The following is a 22,117-nucleotide window of genomic DNA, read 5'->3' as shown; positions in this document are numbered from 1 at the left end:
CTCTGGGCTTTTACCTAGCCGTTACCACTCCTTCCCTACTTTCTCTTTGCAGCTTTCTGCTCATCCCTCTTGTATCAGCAGGTTCAACTACAGGTTTCCTTTCCTCCCCTAGCCTGCCAACTTCCTTTCTTTATAGATCCTGCCCAGCTCTTCCCCCAGCTGGACTTCATGTGCAGTTAGGCACTAGCACTCCCTAGGTTTCCTCCCGGTGCAGCCTAAGGTTAAACGGACTAATTTACCCTTTCAGGCCTTGTGTGACATCACAGACGCCTATGAATTGCTCTGGCAGCAGAACTAGCCAGGATATAGGAATACCGCAGCCACATACCTTCCTAACTCTGACATGCCTGCAGTGTGCTTCCTATCCCGGGGCATCTGCCAGCGGGAATCAACTTTGCAACTGCTGGGGATCCCCTTCCATCAGGAGAATTTGGGGATGAGGGGTCTGATCAGGCTTCTCTTGGCCCTTTTGTGCCATCACAGCTGATGCAAACAGGGCATAAGAAAGTGAAGAATTAGAGTAATATGTGCACATTTAAGGGCAGAATTTGGCACATTGATGTTAATGGGAGTTACGCTGCTAATATATCCCTGCCTTTAATTTATCCTTTAGCATCTCTCACTGTTTCATTCAATATAAGTAAAACTATATTCTGTTCTGAAACTCCAAGCACTACCCAATCACAATGGTGAAAGAGGACTGTACAGCAGTTTTTAAACTGAATTTCCTTGCTTTTGTCAGCTTAAGTCAGACCCTTGCTACCTCTTTGCTTTAAAAAGTTAGTTAATTTTACATGTGACAACCAATATGACCAACAGAGGACAGCAAATACATTTTTTTAATGATCAAAGGATTCTAAACTTCAGACTGTCATCCACGTTCCCCTGAGGACATTAATTTGAGTGACAACAGTAACATCTCAAATAGTCTGATCATCTTAAAAAGTCCTTTTTGCAATTTACAATAAAGCTGTTTTGGATTTTAAGAGATTGTTTAAAATGTGCCACTTAAACAGGTATTATTATGAATGAGACTGTGTAGGTGAACCTATTAAATTATGGATTCTGTTTTTTATGTCATTGTTTATTCAACACAGAGCTGACAGTTAATACTCACAGCACACTTCAAGTGGGATTGTAGCTCAGATAATTTTTTTTCATACTATGCCTCTTTCAGGATTGCAGATGAGGACGATATTTGTAATTACATTTTTATTAAATGCAAGCTTTTATTAAAATTAAAACAAGGCAGGGGCACAAACCCAAACAGCAGTATTTTTGTATTTACTCTTGGGGGTGTAGATGGAGAGATTTCCTGGATCATGTCGAAAATTTGAACAAAAGCAAGACCACCAAGGGGAATTTAATTATGAAAATCCAAATGACCAACTAAAGTTAAACACACTGAAACCTATTATCTTCTTTCCCCAAAAGCTGGTCATCATGGTTTTTTACAGTTGTCACTGCTATTGTTGGAATACAGATTGTTTTCCAAATCAGGAATGCATTGGAATCCTTATTTAATTAGTACTAATAATAACACTTTTCTCTTTTTAATGCCTTACTTCTGAGAATCTTAAAATACTTTTCAAACATAAATTGAGCCTAAGAACATTTCTACACTTCTATTAATTAATTATTATTATTATTTATATTACTAGGGACAAAGGTAGACAAAGTATTTTTAATACTTAATTGGGATGATTAACGTGAGTAAAGGTTTAAAGGACTGGACTCCAAGACATTAGACACATGCACAAAGCAGGTAAATATAAAGATTTATGAGAAATACGTGTAATAATAGTAAGTGCCTTCATCACAAAGTGCAGTGGTGTTGTGAGAGTTGATTTACAAGGTGCTTATGGGGCCTGATCCTGTGAGTTGCTGAGCTCAACTTTCATGTAAAATCAATGGGAAGTAAGCTCCTGGCCTGATTGGGGCCTTATCATGCAAATTATTATTTATATGAGCAATAATAATAATAATACTTTGCATGTACACAGCAATAGCTTCAGTGTTATTCAAGTGAATAAAGATTTGCAAGTTGGCACACACAGTGCAGGCTGGAAATACATCACTGTATCCTGTGATGTAGGTAAGTATTATAAGCACTGAAATCAGCATTTTTCATATATATATATATATATTCCTTTTATTTACTTTGTGCTGTGTATGATTTAAGGGGGGCAGTAAACACAAGAGACAGGCATCTATAAACATCATTAGAAAATGAGGAAAGAGGTTTACTGATTAGCTTTCCTTCACATATGACACTCCCAGATCTTATCTGAGAAATGGGAGTTAAGTGCTTTGCTATTCTTTTTTTAAAAACCATTATCTGATCAGAGAAGCATGAAAAGCACTTTATTGCTCACTTGATTTTTTTTTTTTTCCCCTCCCTGGGCTGGGAGCCCTCTGCAGGAAGTGAAGCTGAATTTCACAAATCTTCTCTTTCTGACGTCTCCCGAATTTCTAGGAATGCCCCTTCCCTGTTACTATATTTGGAGGTAGCTTCTAGGAAAAAAATAATTTTCAGACGGTCTTGGACTCACCACACCTACTATACAAGGACCCACTTCACCTAAGATTCTCTGACAAGGACCCTAAAGGAGTTTAGAAGCCAAATGACTGGGATCATCAACTCCAGTGACAGAGCTGCATGTCTTTGTAACAGTGTTGCAGAAATGAGCATGGAGAGGGAATAGGAAAGGGGAGAGAGGTGTCTTTGTGGCAACAATGAGTGAATCTTCTCTAGTTATCTCCTGGTTGCTGGGTTTTTTCCCCTGCACTTTCTTTTGCAGTTGAAAGGAAGATGATTGTTTGAAAATTATTAATAAGTGCTCATTTTTTTCCCTTCTCTTTTTCACTCTCCCTCCCACCCCCCTTGATGTGGCCTCTTGTTTAGCTTGTGGCGTGACCATGATGAAGAAATTTTTCTGGGAGCCTGGCAGTGTGATCTTTTTATGTAATGAGTCAGGATTTTGCCAGGGGAAGGAGCAGGGTTTGAGGATTGAGTGTTTGTCTCCTTTCAAGAAGAAAACTGACAGGCGAGATGCACCTTTTTCCCAGGATCCTTTTTTCCCCCTCCCCACTTCACAGGAATGACAAGTGGTAAGTTGTATTTTCTTTTGACCACCTCCTGGCCTTGTAATATACCCCCCACCTTGGTTCTAGACAGTGATTCCCAGGCTTGATGAGACGCGTGTCCTAAGGCACGTCTCCCTTTATGTGGTGATCAGCAGGTGTGGGGTTCGCCGGAGCACATTGCTTGGGGTGGCGGGCGGCGAGAGCTGCTGGAAGGGGGGGCATGGTAATTGCTGCGAGGTTTGTGTCTGTCTCGATCGAAGAGCTGTAGCTGCTTTGCTGAATGGGAGTTCGGGGGCTGCTGCTTGGAGACTGCTGGGGTGTGTATGGGGGGGGTGTCTCTTTCCTTTGCATTTGCCCACGCTGCCATCAGACCCCACGGGTGGATGGGTGGGTGGATGGGAGGTGGGCTTGCCAGGCAGTGAAGGAGGTGGAAGCACGGACAGAGTGGGGCAGCCGGGCTCTCTCGGGACCACGCGCTAGACAGTGTCTGAGATTCAGCAGCAGCTCAGCTGTAGTCTCCCTTTCCCGAGGAGGATGCCTCCTTGCCTGTCCGCAACTGTCTTTTCTTCCCCAGATCACATTTAATGTAAGCTAAGCAATCTGCTGGGAAAGGTTGTTCGCACTCTGGACTCTTCCTTTTGTGCGTGCGTGTGTGTGTGTGTGTGTGTGCGTGTACACCCCCTCTCCCCATACACTTCATTTAAACGTGTATATCTATAGGTATGTGCAGTTCACACACAAGACAACAATTGACTGAGGCTTTGTTTTTCGATCATACAAAACATGTAAAAGTATGAACAGCAAATGGCTCATCTGATGACATAGCTATTTCAAGACTGTGTGAATACAGGCATACCCCAGCACTACCACCCTGTCTGGTGTGCTTACATGTACTGACAGCCATGTGGACTAGTGGAATTATTCGTGTATGGTTTATTCCAGCTAGATTATTTATTTCATTTATTGTTTTAGAGATAGAACACATGAATTCAAATATATGTGCTATAGGGTAGGGATCAAGAGTTTGTAAGTTGGTCTTGGGTATCTAATGTTGGACCCCATATAAATTTTTAGGCACCTAAATAAAAGTGGTGCTGATCACCTGCAGGTTCTATTTGAGCTACAGATGCTTTGTATTTTTGAACATCAGGCCATCCATTCAGGAATCTAAAGGTCAATTCAAGTGTCTATCTTTAGGCATTTTTGAAAATTTTCGCTGAAGGATCTTAACAAAAAAAAAAGTACTGTAAAGGCAAAGAAATTAAAAATGTATAAGTTCTTAATTGTAGATATATGACTTGCAGTAGTTAATAAGATTACAAACAAACAGCAAGCCATTTTATTAAATTTACAAATAAAATAAAAATAACACCTGTTTTTACAGGCCATATATCTCATTTTAAGATTTCTAGCTATTCAGTATTTCACTGGAGCTTTCAATCATTTTTATTTTAAGATATATTTGCTCAGTTTAGTACAATTATTTTCTATAATAATAGAAAAGTTATCAACCTTAATGCTTCAAAGTGAGTTTAACATGCACTTTATTTTCACTTTTAATATGCATGAGTAAAATTCTCTCTTTTAAAATAGTGTACACAGTGAGCTGCTTCAGTAGTCTAACTGAAGTGAACTATAATGTTTTTTAATGACTGAGTTTATTAGAACTTTTGCAGGAATAATACACTGCAAGTTTCAGGAACATATTCCTCTGAGTTAGAGAGCCACATTTTTCTGTTATTTTAATAAAAGTATTATAATATTTGTTACCCAATTAAGCATTTAACAAATTTTGACAGTAATGAGAGACAACGCTCTAATATTTTTCAACTTTAGTTTGAAAAAAAAGGAACACACAAGAAACTGTTTTTCATGACAGGGGATGGATCACTTGATGATTACCTGTTTTGATCATTCCCTCTGGGGCACCTAGCACTGGCCACTGTCGGAAGACAGGATACTGGGCTAAATGGACTGTCGGTCTGACCCAATAGGGCCATTCTTATGTTATGTAAATCTTAGCTAATAGATATAAATTGGGTTGGGTCTAATAATTTACAATATTATTCTGTGTGAATTCTGAGTTGTTTACATGTGCTATAAAAAGTTGGAAAATACTCCTAACTATGTAGTAAAAAAGTCATGAGACATCATAACAAACAGTAAGCTCTGGTAGCCCTTCCTGTTTTTCAGTAAGCAAAGAGAATGTGCAATGTGACTTGCTTATGCTGTCCTGTTTTAGCTGTCAGAAAAGTTAGCCATTATAGCAAATAACCATTCAGTTAATTGGGCATATCTTTTAAAGAAATTTTACTTAAAAATTGACTTCTGAAGATTGTGGTTCCAGAGTCGGGGTTTTGGGGGCGAGATGAGCTTATGTTTTATCCAACTGGCCCACAAAGTCCCGCTTTTGGTGGTCACTTTGTTCTGCAAAAGAAACCTGTACATTATAACTTTTACAGAGGACAGTAAACTAATACTACACTACTACTGCACTTAGTACAAGAATATTACACACGTTAAATAAATAACAATAGTTTAACTTTATTATTGTCGTCAATGTAGTAAATGGATAGAAAATGCTTCTACCTCTTGGGAATTAAACAGAAGGAAATGTTTTTTAATTGTTGACATGGTTTGTAAAAGCTTCTTTCTTTTCAAAAAACAGTAAAAGCCTATTGAAAAAAAGTTCAAAGTTGTCACTCAGTTACTGAATAAGATCCAAAAAATGACCATTTGACAGAGGGAATTTTGGCAAAAAGCAAAGCTGTTCATAGAACACTAACAATGACAGGTTAAAACTTTTTAAAAATCCTGTAGTTATTAACATTTACACAATTTTTTAACTTGTTCACAAAATGCACCTCTCTCAAATTAATATCTTGATGCAGCCTGAGTGTGTTTGTGTATATATATAAAGCTTTACAGATTGTTGGCTATTGTATGACATTAGCCGTAAAACATATTTTCAAGGTAAATATACGATACATTTGCAATTTGTAAAAATTCCCAAATCCATTCAGCTACTTGCAGTTTGATATTGATATCCTTTAAAAAAAAAATTGGGATTCTAATAAACCCTTAAGATTTGTTAGTAGAAAAGCTGTCTTTTTTGCAGCCCTGAATATATAGTACATAGGTTTAAGAAGTAAAGAAACGAGTTACAAAATATCTAAGTTTATAGGAGATTATATACATGCTATGTATGTACAGAACACACACACACACACACACACACACAGAGGCAGATCCTCAGCTGGTATAAAATGATCATATCTCCATATTTATACTAGCTGAGGATCTGTCTCATACTGTACATAAAAGATGAATGTATTTATGCGTTGTCATATGCTGAGGTCAGAGTTATTTATTTCAGCTGCTGATTTTGTATGCACCACTTAAGATTTTCTAGTAGAAAAGTTGAAAATCCTTTTAAAAGGCCTGGTAAATCATCAACATTTGTACAGTGATATACTGTTAAGATAAAGCTGTTGATATGTGCATATTAGTTGATTACAGATAAGAGTTGCATACTCAGTCAAATAGAATATTTTGCTAATTGAAGGAACTACACTAATACTTCATGGAAAAGTAGATCGCTATATAGTATTCTCTATACATGTGTATGAGAGTTATAAGAAAGAGATCCCCACTCCATATATAATAAATGGATCAACATAGGTTTAAGATTGAAAGGACTATTGAAAGAGATATAGGACAGAATTTTACATTATTGGATACCTTTTAGCTGTTACTTAATATGAAAGCTTTTGTTGTTTAATAGTAGCATTTATGGTAACACTTTAATTTTTCCTGTCCCCTTATATATTTAACTATAGATAAATGTATTTAACTAGTTTTCCATTAAAGTACTTAAAAATTATGCTATGAAATACATTACAGTCAAATGCAATATTATGTGTCACTGTTTTCAGCCTTTGCTGGGTGGACCTCCAATTGTTTCTTGGAAAATACTTTGAGAAGTGAGGACTAGAGAATTGTGAAGTTTGGAAGGAAAGTTAGTCTACTAGAAAATCTTGATCTTATAAAGTGGGAAACAATAACAAAATGTAGAGAGGCTCTCCAAAGAGCGTTAGGAACCAACTCTTTTCGGATAAAATTTAGCAATAATTTCTCTCCAGACAGTGAAATCCAACTTTCATTTAAAAGCTCTGAGAATTAAAATATTTATCTTTGTAATGCTAAATGCATTCAGTAAAATGTTTCCATTCTTATGCATAACATTTTGTTACCCAGATATATTTTTGCAATTTTTAAAATAGATTTTAATTTAGTTTTTCATTGATAGTACACAGATTTCATGCATAATCTTCCTAGCAGCATTCAGCTAAATATAAAATAAGTAGAGTATTTAAATTAATATACTTAAACTCTAAAATGTCAACAAGCATAAAGAATATGAGTCTAACCCTGAAGGCCTTCCTCATCCAAAATTCCCATTGACTTAATTTTTCCATTAGTAAGGACTATAGGTACAGATCTTGTCTGTTTCCAATGTATATTAAAATGATAGATTCAGATGTCAAACAAATATACTAAACACAGAATCTCTATTTTAATGTTAAGTTGCCACAAGTTGGTAAGCCAAACCAGTGACGCGCAGGTAATACAGTGATGGATACCATGAAATGCTTGTAATAAAAATTAAATTGCAGCTTTGTCCCTTCACTTATGCTGTAATGCCTTTTTATCCTATAAGGCACAAGTGAAGGGTGGAATGTCAGGCTTCACTCTCACTTTCCTAGGATTTATTTGTATTCTGAGCTTTAACAATTAAAAATCATGGGACAATTTCTTTATTTTGCTGTTTAAAATGAGAAAATGTATTTTATGGAAGATAATACAATACTTATATGCTTAAAATGATTGTTTGCAATCAAAAATAATGTATTTAAAATCAAAGCTGTTTTGAATGATTAAAGTTAAAAAAAATTATCACCCCAATAAATATCAATTATTTTTTACTTTAATAACTTTGAAATCACCTAACTAGTTTACTTTTGTTTTTTGTAAAATATAGTAAAAAAATCATCATATTTCATCATATTTGCACTTTCAAAGCAAACTTTTAAGAGGAATATATAAACCTTTGAGAAACAGTGAAAGGATGAACAACAGGTCCAATCCTGCTCCTGTTGAAATTAATGGGTAAACTCACATTGAAATCAGTAGAAACAGATCAGGCCCATGACCCACATTGCAATGACATGACTTGTTCTAATATCATAAGACCTGACCCGACCCTGAAAGTTGTGCAGCACACTCACTTTTCTAGAGTAGTAATTCTCAACTTTTTGTGTACTGTGATCCCATGTTTTTCAGAGCCAGGAAACAGATTATCTTTTATATGATTTGGGGGCCAAATTCAGCTCATCATACTCATGTGATTAGACTAATTGACTTCAGCGAAACTACTCTCATGAATATAGCCAACAGGATTTGGCCATTAGAGTACACAGAAAAATTGTTTATGAATATATGGAAATATTTGCAGAACATATCTTTTCAAAGATCAATCATCTTTATGGTGCCTTTATAAAAACATATTTGCTGCCATGTTTGGCAGATTATGCCACAATAAAATTTTTTGTTCTTAGAGCTTGTTGATAGCTTTTACAGTATCCTATGAGGATTCTAAAAAAAGCTGATCTGACCAGGAACCTGCACTCACAGTGGAAGAAACTCTAAAAAAGTAATTGTATTGGGCAGGCTACCAACTCCGTTTCAGACTATGCAGTTTGAGGATGTAAAGCTAGTGAATTTAGCTTATTTAAGACAACGTTTGTCCTGTAGAGAGTGCAAGTCAATTAATGATTATGCAAACCGCTTGTTGTGTGCAGTGTCTATATTTTTCTCAAACAATGCAGATAGTTAGGGATTGGGGGAAAGATACAATTATGGCAAAAACAGACAAAAGATCAGTTTTTGTCTGTTGCCAGCATGCTCAGCTAGTTTCTGCTTACTAAGGTTTTAGTGCAAGGGCAGTGTTTATGTAGGCAAGGAGTGTGTGTGTGCGTATGTTCAGCATTGTTGGGGGAGGGGGGCGGTTTCAGGACATTCCTGCAGCATGCTGTGAGGCAGAAAGCCGGGGTAAAAACCCATCTTCTATTGTTTAAATAGCTTTCGTTATGTGGACCTGCCAAACATGACAACATGTCAAGAATTGTGGCATTTAAGAAGGTTGCCAGTGATACAACAGATTTAAAAAGCAACCTTCTTAAGTTACCACCATTTTGGTTATCACATGTATTAAAAAAGAATGGAATCATACCTCCCTATAGAAAAGCTTCAGTGACTTAAAGGGTATTTTTTTCTTTTCCTGCTTGGAACAGATTTGTTCACTGGTAAGATCAAAAGAGGCCTTAAAAGTGTTGTAGCAGTCCTATGTGATTTCCTTATCATTAGAATGCTTACATCATTTATACATGTTAATAATGTTAAGCAAAGCTATTTCTCGCTTTTAAATTAACACTGGTGTAATATTTGAATTTGGTTGTCAGCAGGAAAAGGAAGAAGTTACAATTCACCAGTGTAATTTAATATTTATGCATTTAACCTACAGTAAGTCAGTTATCTTTGAGCTTCTATCTCCTTGGGCTCAGGAGGCCAGAATCTCTTCAATGGATTCAGGGCCTCTTTAAATTTATTGGTATAAATTAACAGCCAGACATCTGTCTTTTGCTGGTAATATTTTTTCCTTCCATTCTGTAGGCTAGGAAGGAGAATTTTAGAAACAAACAAACAAACAATCTATCCTGTCATCTATGACAGGCCAGATTTAAGTAGGCTTAACACAGGGGGAATAAAAGCTCTTTGGCAGGTTTCATGGTAGGCCCACAAGGGTCAGACAGGGAGAATGACAGAAAGAAGTATTACAGCTGCTAGTTTTACTGGTGATATATTTTTATTTATACTTGCTGTTATTATTTGACTGGATGCATTACTTGAAAAGTGAGCATAATATTTTGGGTTGGTTGTTGCTGTTTTTTTTGCTTTCATTGTTAGTTCTATAAAACCTCTCTTTCTCTAGTAATTAAACTTCTCTCCTCTAAACTTTTGTAACATCATCACTGTGCCTATTGCCATCCTCAGATACATAGGCGTAAATCCCAGAGAAGCCTGTATGCCTGACACTGATTGCATTTATGCTGGTGTAAATCAGGAGGAACTGCACTGAAGTCAATGGAGTTACACTAGCATAAAATCAGCGTCAGATAACAATCAAGTCCCATGTATCTGAGGGCAGGATTGGACTCATCTTCTGTAATATATTATGCTTTAAGATAAGAATAAACAAAGAGCACAGGTACTGTATACTACCCTATATTTAGTAAGAAATCCTTAGAGGTTTTTAAGGCCCGGCTTGACACAGTCCTGGCTGGGATGATTTAGTTGTTGTTGGTCCTGCTTTGAGCAGGGAGTTGGACTAGATGACCTCCTGAGATCTCTTCCAACCCTAATATTCTATAATTCTATGAATTGATAATCATAATATTCAGCATATTCATATTCATATAGCACATGTATTGTGAGGCTACCTCACAATAATCCACAGAAGAATCTGCCTATTATGTAGTATTTATAATGGATTATTTTATAATTTTACCTTTGTATTTGACATATCAATTTAATATGAAGCATTAACCGCATCAAAAGTAATATCTGCTTTTTGGCAAGATTTATAAATACGAAGATAGATCAGGTGTTCACAAAAATTTTATTCTCAACCCATTTATGTTATGTTACAGTAATCTTTCACCTTTTGTGGAGATTGGAATATTTCTTACCCAATAATTTCCTTTCTGCTAACAGCGTCTCCCACAATTCTGCTACATCTGGGCTGGTCGCTCCCCTACTTTGAAGCTCCTGCCAGTTGTTCAAAGTTGCAATGCTGCACACACTGGCCAAGCCCCTATGTTTCTGCTTGCCACCAGATGAGACATCCCAAAGTTGTGTAAAATTAGTAGAAAAAATATTAGTAACAAAGAACTCCAGAGGTAATCTGATACAATAGGCAGGTGGCCTACATGGTAATGATTAGGGCCCTACCAAATTCCTGACCATGAAAAATGCATCACGGACCATGAAATCTGGTCTCCCCCCGTGAAATCTGTTTTTTTGTGTGCTTTTACCCTACACTTTACAGATTTCACAGGGGAAACCAGTGTTTCTCAAATTGGGGGTCCCGACCCAAAAGGGAGTTGCAGGGGGGTTGCAGTATTGCCACCCTTACTTCTGCGCTGTCTTCAGAGGTGGGTGATCAGAAAGCGGTGGCTGTTGGCTGGGTGCCCAGCTCTGAAGCCAGCGCCCCGCCAGCAGGAGTGAAGAAGGAAGGGCGGCAATACCATATAATGCCATCCTTACTTCTGTGCTGCTGCCTTCAGAGCTGGGCAGCTGGAGAGTGGCAGCTGCTGACCGAGGGCCCAGCTCTGCAGGCAGCAGCGCAGAATTAAGAGTGGCAATTCCATACCATCCTTACTTCTGTGCTGCTGATGGCAGTGGCTCTGTCTTCAGCGCTGGGCTCCTGGCCAGCAGCCGCTGCTCTCCAGCTGCCCATCTGTGAAGGCAGCGCCTCTGCCAGCAGCAGCGCAGAAGTACGTGTAGCAGAACTGCAGCCTCCCCCTACAATAACCTTGCGATTCCACCCTCAACTCCTTTTTGGGTCAGGACCCCTACAATTACAACACCATGAAATTTCAGATTTAAATAGCTGAAATCATGAAATTTACTATTTAAAAAATCCTATGACCGTGAAATTGACCAAAATGGACCGTGAATTTGGTAGGGCCCTAGTAATGACCCAATTAAATAGCTGACCCTGGGTTCAGAAGCCATCCAGGGTGGGTAAAGTTGTAGAAGACATTGCTAACTGGAAATTATTGGGTAAGAAATTTTCCATTCTGCAGCCCAGGCTCACTACTTCTCAGTCCACAATTCTGCTACATCTGGGAAGTAGCAAGCAGTGAACAGAAGTAGGGAGGGTTAAAGAAAGAAAGAAAAAAGGGACCTATCCCAGTAAGAATTGCTCAATTTCTGGGCCACCAACTGCAGCGACTTCCTGCCAAAGGAGGACTCTGAAGATGTCAGAAAGTCCACTTCACAATGGCTGATAAAGGTGTTAGCCAAGAACCAAATGGTCATCAGCCACTCTTCAGATTTCTGATGTGGATGCACTCGTTTGTTCTGCCCATGAGGTTACCAGGGATCCTGTGGAGTTTGCCTTGATTGCTTACGGAACAGGTACATCTGATGCTTTGTAGGCCTCAACAATGCATAGACTAATCCATCTAGTGATGATGACTTAGAAACTCTGAGTTCTTGGCATTTTGGATGGAAGGATATGAACAGGGCACCTGATTTTCTCGTTGATTCTGTGCACTTGAATTTACTTTAGGGAGAAACGATTCCAGAGGTCTCAGCACCACTTTGTCAGAATGGAACACAATAAGGTGCCTGGAGAGATAAGGCTGCCAGCTCTGACACTTGCCTAGTAGACATAATGGCAACCAGAAAACAGGTTTTGGTGGACAGGAAGAAAGTCGATACTGAAATCAGGTTCAAAGGGATGATTTGTTAGAGCTTTTGGTAAGAGCAGTAGGTCCCAATTTCAGGAAAAATGGTCTGAGTGCGAGCCTGGCTAGCCTGCGTGCTTAGAGAAACTTGGATATCTGGGGTTCTCTACCAAGAAACCTATGGGTCCCGCAAAGAGAACACTATTAAGAGTAGATGCCTGATGAGGTATGGTACTGAGCTGAAGACCTTTATCCATCTCTTGGAGGAAGTCCAGAATGGCAGAAATCCCCAGATCTCTAGGCTCGACACCATGCTGTTGGCACCAGATGCTGAAGCTGGACCAGGTGAAGGAGTATACTTTCAACATAGAGATTCTCCTGGATGGGAACAAGGTCTCGATCATTCTAGAAGACAGGCTCAGGGTGTTAGCTGAATTCAGTCCAGGTCTGAGTAGAGAAAGGAGAGAATGTCCGGTCTCTGCAGAAGCCACAGTGGAGGCTCCAGTTTCATCTCTATAAGGACAGAAAACCAGGGTCTCTTTGGTCAATAGGGAGTTATCACTATTACTGTCATTTTATCTTTTGGACCACTTTCCTTAGTAGTGGGCAAGGTGGGAACACGTATAGCAGGCCCTGCAGCCATCTGTGCGACAAGGCATCTGTTCTCACGGACTTGGGGTCTGTGTCCCTTGTGAAGTATTTTGGTTGTTTTACATTCGTGCAATTCGCAAACAAGTCAGCTGAAGGGAGACCGAATGTCTGCACGATCTGATCAAAGACCCCCTGATTTAGGCACCACTCCAAGTTGTTGCACCTGCTGAGCCAGTCTGCCTTCTGGTTAAAGTCCCCTTTTATGTGACTCACTTTGAGGGAAAGGAGAGATGTCTCTGCCCATCCCACTATTTCCATTGCTTCTGTATGTAATGCATAGCTCCTTGTTCATCCTTATTTGTTATATATGCAACCATAGTTCTATTGTCTGACTAAACTAGGATACGGCTTCCCTCTAGGTGGGTTTGGAACCTCTACAGAACTATCTTGACCACTATCTTGACCACTCCAAAAGATTTACATTGTAGGCCTTTACCTCCAAGTTCGTTGGGTGGTTTGGAGGCCCACATGTGCTCCCCAATGTTTCAGACTGGTGTTGTTTGTGAGGACTATGGAGTCTGAAAGGCATATAGGGAGGCCTTTATGGATATTCTCTGGCTCTATCCAACTATTTAGGGATGTGAGCATCCAGTTTGGGAATTGCACTTGTTCCATCATGCGCTTCAGGGAGTGGTCCCAGACGTAGGAAGAAAGCTTAGAGATCCCGATGTGTGTTGTTGCCCATGGAGTGATCCCTATAGAGAACATCAGGAGGTCCAGAGGCTGAAGACATGGCACAATGGTAGATCTCCTAATAAGATCTTTGATCTTCTGGAACCTCCTGAGTGATGAATAGATTTTTGCCACCAAGGTGTCTATGTCACTCCCAGATGAGATACTTCTGATGAGGGAATCAGATAATTTTTCTTGATGTTGATGACAAAGCCTGGTGTCTGCACAAACTCCCGAGTCTGAGTAGTGTTGCCATGAGCTGCAGCTTGGGATGGGAATCTGTTCAAGATGTTATCAAGAAAGAGATACAGTTTGGTTGTTTTCAACTTGTGGTCCACAGACCCCTGGGGGTCCGCAGAGTATGTCTAAGAGGTCCACTAAAGGTTGTTGTTACCATAGAACAGTGGTTTTCAACCTGTGGTTCATGGAGCCTTGAAGGCCCGCAGACTATGTCTAAGATTTCCAAAGGGGTCGCACCTCCATTTACAATTTTTAGGGGTCTACAAATGAAAAAAGGTTGAAAACCACTGGTGTAGTGGGTACTTTGTGATCTGAGGCTGGCTGTGATTATCACCAATATCTCTAAAGACTCAGGGCCGGAGGACAAACAGAACAGAAGTTTTCGGTACTGGTAATGGTTCATGCCTCAAGCAACTCTCCAGAGTTTGCAGTGTCATGGTCATATGGGAATGTGGAGATAAGGCTTTTCCAAATCCCCTTGGGACAGGGATGACAGCATAGAAATTAAGGTCTGCATCCAAAATTTTGTTTTCTTCATCTACTTGTTGTGCCTCTTGAGATCAAAGATGGCTATGACAATGCCCTCCACCCCATCCCCAGTGCTTTTCTGAACTATAAAGAAGATAGATTAGTGCTCTGAGAATCTTTCCTCTGAGGAAACGCTTTCTATTGGTCCTATATCTGGAAGATGAAAAATCTTATTCTGGACCAGATTGAGCTTTATGGGATCACTGGAGATGGGAGACTGGATAAAAAAAGGATGGAGTGGAGCCTTTCGCTCGAGGGAGTCTCTCTTTCTCATGATCTGCTTTACCCACCTGTCTGTAGCCTGTGCATATTATTCCTCTATGAAATGGGAAATTCTATCTCCTAGATTCAATTCTGGGCAGAGGCAGACTCGCTCATTGTCAAAAAGTGATTTTGCAGATTGCAGAACCATCTCAGGGCTTTCTGCCTGAACCTTAGTTCCAGGACTTTCCTTGGGAGAATCTTCTGTCCTTTCATTGATACTTCTGTGAGAAAGATAGAAGAAAGGAACATCTCTGGCTGAAAGTGGGTTTATATTCCCTCCTGAGAGCTCTTAGTGGTAACGGAAGGGACTGCTTGGATTTTGTTGCATTTTTTGCCACTATTTTGTCCAACTATTCCCCAAAGAGGTGGGAATCTGCAAACTTAGCTGAGCATAGGCCCTGTTTAGAATGAGTATCCACCTTCCAAAGACGGAGCCATACATGGTGCCTGGCCACTGAACTGGATGCCATAGCCTTGTCTGAAAAATCTTATTGCGCCCATTGAGAAATCAGCCACAAATGCTCTTGGAAGGGAAACTTTTTTGAGTATGGAGCTGAAATTAGGGTGATCTCTGTCCTTCAAGGCCCTCGGGTCTTCCAACCAGGAGAGTGATACTCTTGTAAAGCAAGTAGTGGTGAGTGATGCTCTGAGAGTGGCCGAGGAAGCCTCAAAGTCCTTTCTGAGCGCGTCCTCAAATTTTTTATCGGTTGGGTCCTTTGGGAAGAATTTCCATTCTGATGGGAAAAACATGTCCCTCGCTAGGGATGCTACAGTGGTATCAATCAAGAAGGTTGTTGATAAATTGGAAAGATTCAGAGAAGAGCCATGAGAATGATTAAATTATTAGATAACATGCCTTATAGTGTTAGGTTCAAAGAGCTCAATCTATTTAATTTAACAAGGTTAAAGGGTAATTTGATCACAGTCTATAAGTATCTATGTGGGGAACAAATATTTAATAAGGGGCTCTTCAATCTAGAAGAGAAAGGTATAACATGATTCAATGGCTGGAAGTAGAAGCTAGACAAATTCAGACTGGAAATAAGGCATACATTTCTACCAGTGAGACTAATGAACCACTGAAACAATTTACCAGATTCTCCATCACCAACAATTATTAAATCAAGATTGGATGTTTTTCTAAAAGACCTGCTCTAGGATTTATTTTGGGGATGTTCTATGGCCTGTGTTTATAGGGTGTCAGACTAGATGATAACAATGGTCCCTTCTGGCCTTAGAATCTGTGAAACATTTGGGACCTCAGCAATAGAGTTCTTTGGCTCTTCCATTTCATAGAGCCTGAGATCAATTTGTTAATTTGTTTGGCCTCCTCAGGTCTGTCCCATGCACTCAAAGGAGGAGTGCAGGGGAATTGTGGATTCAAGAGAGGATTGTGAGCAGTGAAATTTACTCTGAAGCTTCCCCTCTTGAATCATAGTTGGATCTATATCGACGACACCACCTTTTTGAACAGGGCCTCAAACTTCTTGGAGGAAAAATCTTTGTTGTGCTTTCCCCTGGTCCTGCTTGGGTTCAGAGTCAAAAAGCTCCCCTTCCTCAATAGAAGAGGGGAGGAGAGGAAGTCAGAGGATGAGTACCTTGTAGTTTTTCTGCTTTTTCGTCCCCTTCTTGCTGGTTTTGAATGTTTTTAGCACATTTTGTGGGCATAGGTGCCTTGATGTGGGCTTTTGTGGGGGTGGGCGATGGGGTCTCGCTGGCAGAGCCCTCCGGCTCAAATTAGGAAGGAAGGAGCCTGCTTCATTTCCCAAAACACTTAGGATCCACCTAAAGACTTGGGGTGAGAGGAACCTGCAGCCCTGCAAGCCTCTTGCCTTTTCAATCCAGGGTTACCCTGGCACTTACCTCCTGGGCTGGCTGAATGAGGTCCTCCTTGTCCTTAGAGTCTCTCCTGGCTCTGCACTGGGTCTCCTGGTTGGGTTTTCCCTCTGAGGAGTCATGGCTACTTGGATGGGCGGGGACCCCAGAAGCCTGACCAACTCACAGCCCCATGTCCTAACGGAGTTAGGGTCGGCTAGCTGGGAGCTGGCTTGGCACAACTCACCATCTGCCAAGCCTGGGAAGGCTGTCTCACAGATAGAGCACCATTTGGACTTTGCCCAGTGCTTTCACAGCTGCTGTGCCATGCTTGAAAAGGGGCAAAGAAGTTAGCAGGGAGGCACTGCAGCAGAGACTCCAGGTGGTTACATCCACCACACTGCTTAGATGGCTCCAGGGAGCAAGAAAGGAAGCTAAAAGAAAGGAAGCTGCCTGTCACTGCCCAAGAATGTGAGGAAATTAAAATGCAACTAAAAAGGATGGGAGCTAGATGAGCTGCTAACCGACCACTGCTGCAGAGGCAAAACATCTGGTGGGCAGTAGGAGCAGGGGGTGTGGCCAGCACATGTGGTGCTGCAACTTGGAACCGCTTTTGGGATCTGCAGAATGGAGAGAAGCAGCCCAGAATTGGGGGAAAGGCTGGGCTGCAGAAATATACATACCGTCGTTTATAAAATGCTTCTAAATCCTTTAGATAAAAAAGTATTATAGAAATATAAGATATTATTTATTTGCTAATGTATAGTTTAAGTTATCTACTCCACTAACTATCAAGATGTGTTTAAAGTCAGTCCTTAAACAGAGTAGCTGATTAGCTGTTATTGGGAACTGTTCTGTTGTATTTTGTACCTTTATTATAAGTGAAAGAATAACCAGAAATTGTCTTGGGTGTCTGCATTTTTCATAGCATATTTTCATTTCTTCAAATGTTACAAAGTTCTAGTTTCCTGATTTAGAAGCCACTTCTGTGAATGAACAGAACTGCTGAATGTATCCATGAATATGAATTAAGAAGTGTTTGGCAAATTAGAAAGTTATACATATCAGTTTCCTAAAGAGTGGACTAACAAGACACTATGAAAGCTTGAACTGTCGTTGGGAAAATGTTTGTTCTAACTTTTTAAAATTTCTCCTTTTAGTTTCACTCTCGATGCTCCAGCAATCACCACTTCTTGCATGGCTCATTACCGCAGGGAAAATGAGGGACTTTTGGGGGCAGATGTGTTTCCATTACACTATCATAATGCCCCTAAAAATCCTTATTACTCTTGCAGTATTCTTCTGTGTTGCTGGGCCTGGTGTGAACTACTTGAAGACCTAGTTTATAAGTGCACCTTTATTGCAAAATCACTTTAAAAACCACAGAATTTTAATTTGTTTATTTTATTTTTATTTTTAGTTGTGTTTACTGATGCTTAAAATAGAAATAGCAAGATGTGCAACCACCTGTTGATAAACAAATGTAATAAGTCATAAATCCAAGGGACCTGCTGATACCTAGGTGGCACATAGGGAAAAAAATAAATTTCACCAGAAGAATGAGGTTTAAAAACAAGCTTTACTTGTTTGGCAATGCTAATTTCACCTTCGTTTAATATGAGATCTCAGATTGTATGACTCTAGGATCATTAACTCTATGGCACAGATATTTCTCAGTAATTTAGTATGCCCACTCTTGAATTACTTTGCTACATTTGATCCCACTCACAAAGAGCTTTAATCTGTTGCTGATAAGAGTACATTTGAAGCAGTTTATCCAACAAACAGACCTTCCCAGTATGGTTCCTCTATTAAACCCATCCAAAACTATTGTGAAATTAAAATCAAGGGCCTCACACAATCCCAAAATCAGCAAAAAATTAAGGGTTTAACTCTGAAATTACATCCCAGGTCATCACCTATTCAATGCAAGGGGGCTCTGCATTGGCAGAACTCCCACTAATCATGTAGTAGGGTGAAACCTCCATGACATTGTCTTCATCCCCTCTGATAGATCACAGAAGTTGTGGGGGCTCTGTTGGTTCTACCCCTGCTGGGTTTTGGCTGGGGAAAGGTGATATCTATGTGTTGCTATTACCACTTCATCCTACAGAGTTTTACTAGGCAGCACTGAGGGACATCTGCTGGAGGTGTGCTTCTGGGGAAGGGGGCATAGTAGAGCCACTTGGAAGTGCAGTTATCCAGGCTGGATGGATCCGGCATCTGCCCATCTGTGTGAATCCTCTGGATCTGCAGAGTTGGGAGGCCTTATCCCTTACTCAGTGTACAGCAGTGGTGGGCAACTCACAGCTCACACGTGGCCCGTCAGGGTAATCCGCTGGCAGGCTGCGAGACACTTTGTTTACATCGACGGTCCGCAGGCACAGCCGCCCACAGCTCCCAGTGGCCGTGGTTCGCCGTTTTGTGCCCACCACTGTGGCACAGAATTCAGCTGCTGTGCCCATCAGAGTACCAATAAATGGTTAGTAGTAAATGTACTCTTTAATTCAGACACCAAATTAGGAGGAATAATATCCTTTTCATCTGAGAATGTCAAAGAGCTTTAAAAAATATTAATTAAACCTCATAACATCCCTATGATCTAAGGAAAAGAGCTGGTCAGAAAGCAGAAAATTTTAATGAGTTATCTTTTTTCCAGCTTTGCTCTAAAATTTCACCTCAAAGGAAATTTTCTGGCCAGTTGTAGTAGGGAAGTCCTATTATTTCCATTTTACAGATAAGGAAATGGCCACCAAAAGGTGAAGTCACTTCCTAAAATTCACACTGAAACCCCAGTGGTGAAAACTACAGCACAGTACTCCTGACTCAGAGGCCTGTAGCTACAAGACCATTATTTCCCGACCCTCAGACACAGGGATTGGATAGCTGGCATGACACAGTACCAGAGGTCATATGAGAGTGCTATGAGCCTTCTGGTGTGAACTACAAACATATGACTAGGAATTGGCCTGAGGCCCATATAGAGTTTAAAGCTGTGAGGATTATTTGCAGGTTGTTAGATCTTTAATTAGCTTGTTAATGTAATTAATAAAGTTTCAGTCATTTTGGAGTGTACTCCACAAGTTTGCTAATGCTGAATAGAACTCTTGACTAAAGACCCAACATCAAACTGAGAATATACTTAAAGGTATGTGAATTTACCCACTCTTGGAGAACACTACATTATTAAAGAAAAGTGAGGGGAGTCTTCTTAAAGCCATATTGGTCTGTATTTCTTTGCTATGGTAGACAATAGTGTAACTGAACGGGGATTTAATTATTTGGTTTTGTTTGTATGTTTAGTTGTTTTTTGTCTTTTGGGGTTATCTTAGTCATAATAATAATATCTAAAGGACATTTTAATGGTTTTATGCATTAGAACTGATCTGTTTTGACACTTGTCCCATACTGTAATCTTACAGTAAGGATTTCAGAAAGTCTTTTAATTATTTTAATGCACCATATAAATAATGCTATATTTATCATATGAAACTACTATCAAGGAAATAAAAAAACAAGAATCAAAATGAAAACCTCTTCTCATGGGTGCATATAAGGTCTGATACAAATCACCTGTCATACAAGCACATGTGTTTCTTTACACAAATTTTCCATTGTTGTATCATAAGCATTAGAAAATGAGAGTAAAGTGTGTGTCTTGAAATGTGTATTTTAAACATTTGAGCCCAGTGTGTGGTACGAACTGTGTATTCTAAACATCTAAATAACTGTACTTTGAAACAATCAATACTTTCCGTATAAGGGACGCATTCTTGAGAGACAGCTTACTTTTTTGTGTGAGAGGAGGAGAGACTTGACAAGCTCTCTTTTTACCTTTTAACTCACATAACTCAATAAAAAAGTATAGGATTTATTAGGCAGAATTATTAATTTCTTGGCTTGTTAGCAAGTCACAAAAAGCTTAGAGTCTGCTTTTGCCCCAAACACGGATTGCAGAACTCCTATGCAAAACTGCCACCTGAAGTTGACAGAGTTTTCCTGGTCTGTAGGCTGCAAGATAGGGCCTATAATATTATTTAAATATTTTTTTAAAAATGTCCTTTTTCTTTTTTTCTTCTTTTTTTGATTTTTTTAACGCAAATAAAGGGAAAATTCCAGTGGAGTTACAGTCTTTTTAATGGTTTCTGTTGCTTTTAGTTGTAGACTTACAGACCCATTGTTCTGTTTCAAAAATTAGTTGGTTAACTAGAACCAAAAGGAATCAGGTGAAAATTTTCAATTGAAATTTCAACTCTGGAAAAGTTATCAAATGCTTATAATTTGCCCAAGAAATGAGAAATAGAGAGATACTTTAATTCTTTCACAAAATGTGAGAAGCATTAAAAAATTATATGCCTCCCATATACAAAATTTTTGACATTACATATATATAAATAATGAACAAACAACACAGATCAGACACAAAATGGAAATGGTAAAGAAAATTAAATACAAATATCACTTTAGTTTTGGAAAGAGGCGTTACTGACTCGATCCATTGTGAGAACTAACTCAGGATCTAAACCTATCTGTCTGGATATTTAAAAGTTATTGCCAATGTAACACTTGACTCATCTCTTTTAAAAATCAATTTATTTATTTATTTTACATATGTATAGGACTATAGATTAACTGGATCCAGTCCTTCACTCAATGAAGTCAGTAGCAGTTTTGCCTTAGGACAGCGAGCCAAATCCTAGGCCCCATGAGCAAAACTATGCAGGACATAAGATCCCAAAAGTAGCAGAATCTGAAAAAGAAAAATAGTGCAGAAGGTGATAGGGGACACAGGCTACAAAGCAGTGGTGGGCAACCTGCAGCCCGTGGGCCGCACATGGCCCATCAGGGTAATCCGCTGGCGGGCCATAAGACAGTTTGTTTACACTGACCGTCCGCAGGCACAGCTGCCCGCAGCTCCCAATGGCCACGGTTCGCCGTTCCCAGCCAATGGGAGCTGCAAAATCTGATTTTTTTCTTTAAATGAAGCTGTTACTGAATTAAGGAAACAGAAATTCATAATAAAAATCAATAAACTTCCATTAATAAAGGGTCAGTCCCACCACTTATCACTCAGGCCAAACTGCCGCTGACTTCCTGTATTTATTTGTTTATTTTTCACTCAGAGAACTCAAATACAGTAAACTAGGCTGGGGGAGGGGCTGTTTGTTTATATTTTAAATGTGTATAAACAAATTTATTCCCAGGCTTACACCTTCAGTGCCAAGATGCTAGCTGAAATGGATTTTTACTGTCTGTTATAAACTACTGCAAACAGAGGTTATTAATAGTAGCGCTGACACACCCTTAATTATAGCTGGATGAAGAAG

General features: G+C 39.5%; 1 long non-coding RNA gene across 1 annotated transcript in view; it reads left to right on the top strand.

The window, feature by feature from the left end:
* Positions 1-2,471: 2,471 nt before the first annotated feature.
* The window catches only part of LOC128844287 (uncharacterized), a 128,677-nt gene continuing 109,031 nt past the window's right edge, over positions 2,472-22,117 (top strand). Inside the window, exon 1 of the long non-coding RNA XR_008446458.1 lies at positions 2,472-3,111. This is a non-coding gene — a long non-coding RNA (uncharacterized LOC128844287). The remainder of the gene's footprint in view (positions 3,112-22,117) is intronic.

Source organism: Malaclemys terrapin, chromosome 10 (assembly GCF_027887155.1).
Source record: "Malaclemys terrapin pileata isolate rMalTer1 chromosome 10, rMalTer1.hap1, whole genome shotgun sequence".
Lineage (NCBI taxonomy): Eukaryota > Metazoa > Chordata > Testudines > Emydidae > Malaclemys > Malaclemys terrapin.
This window is presented reverse-complemented; position numbering and strand designations above follow the sequence as displayed.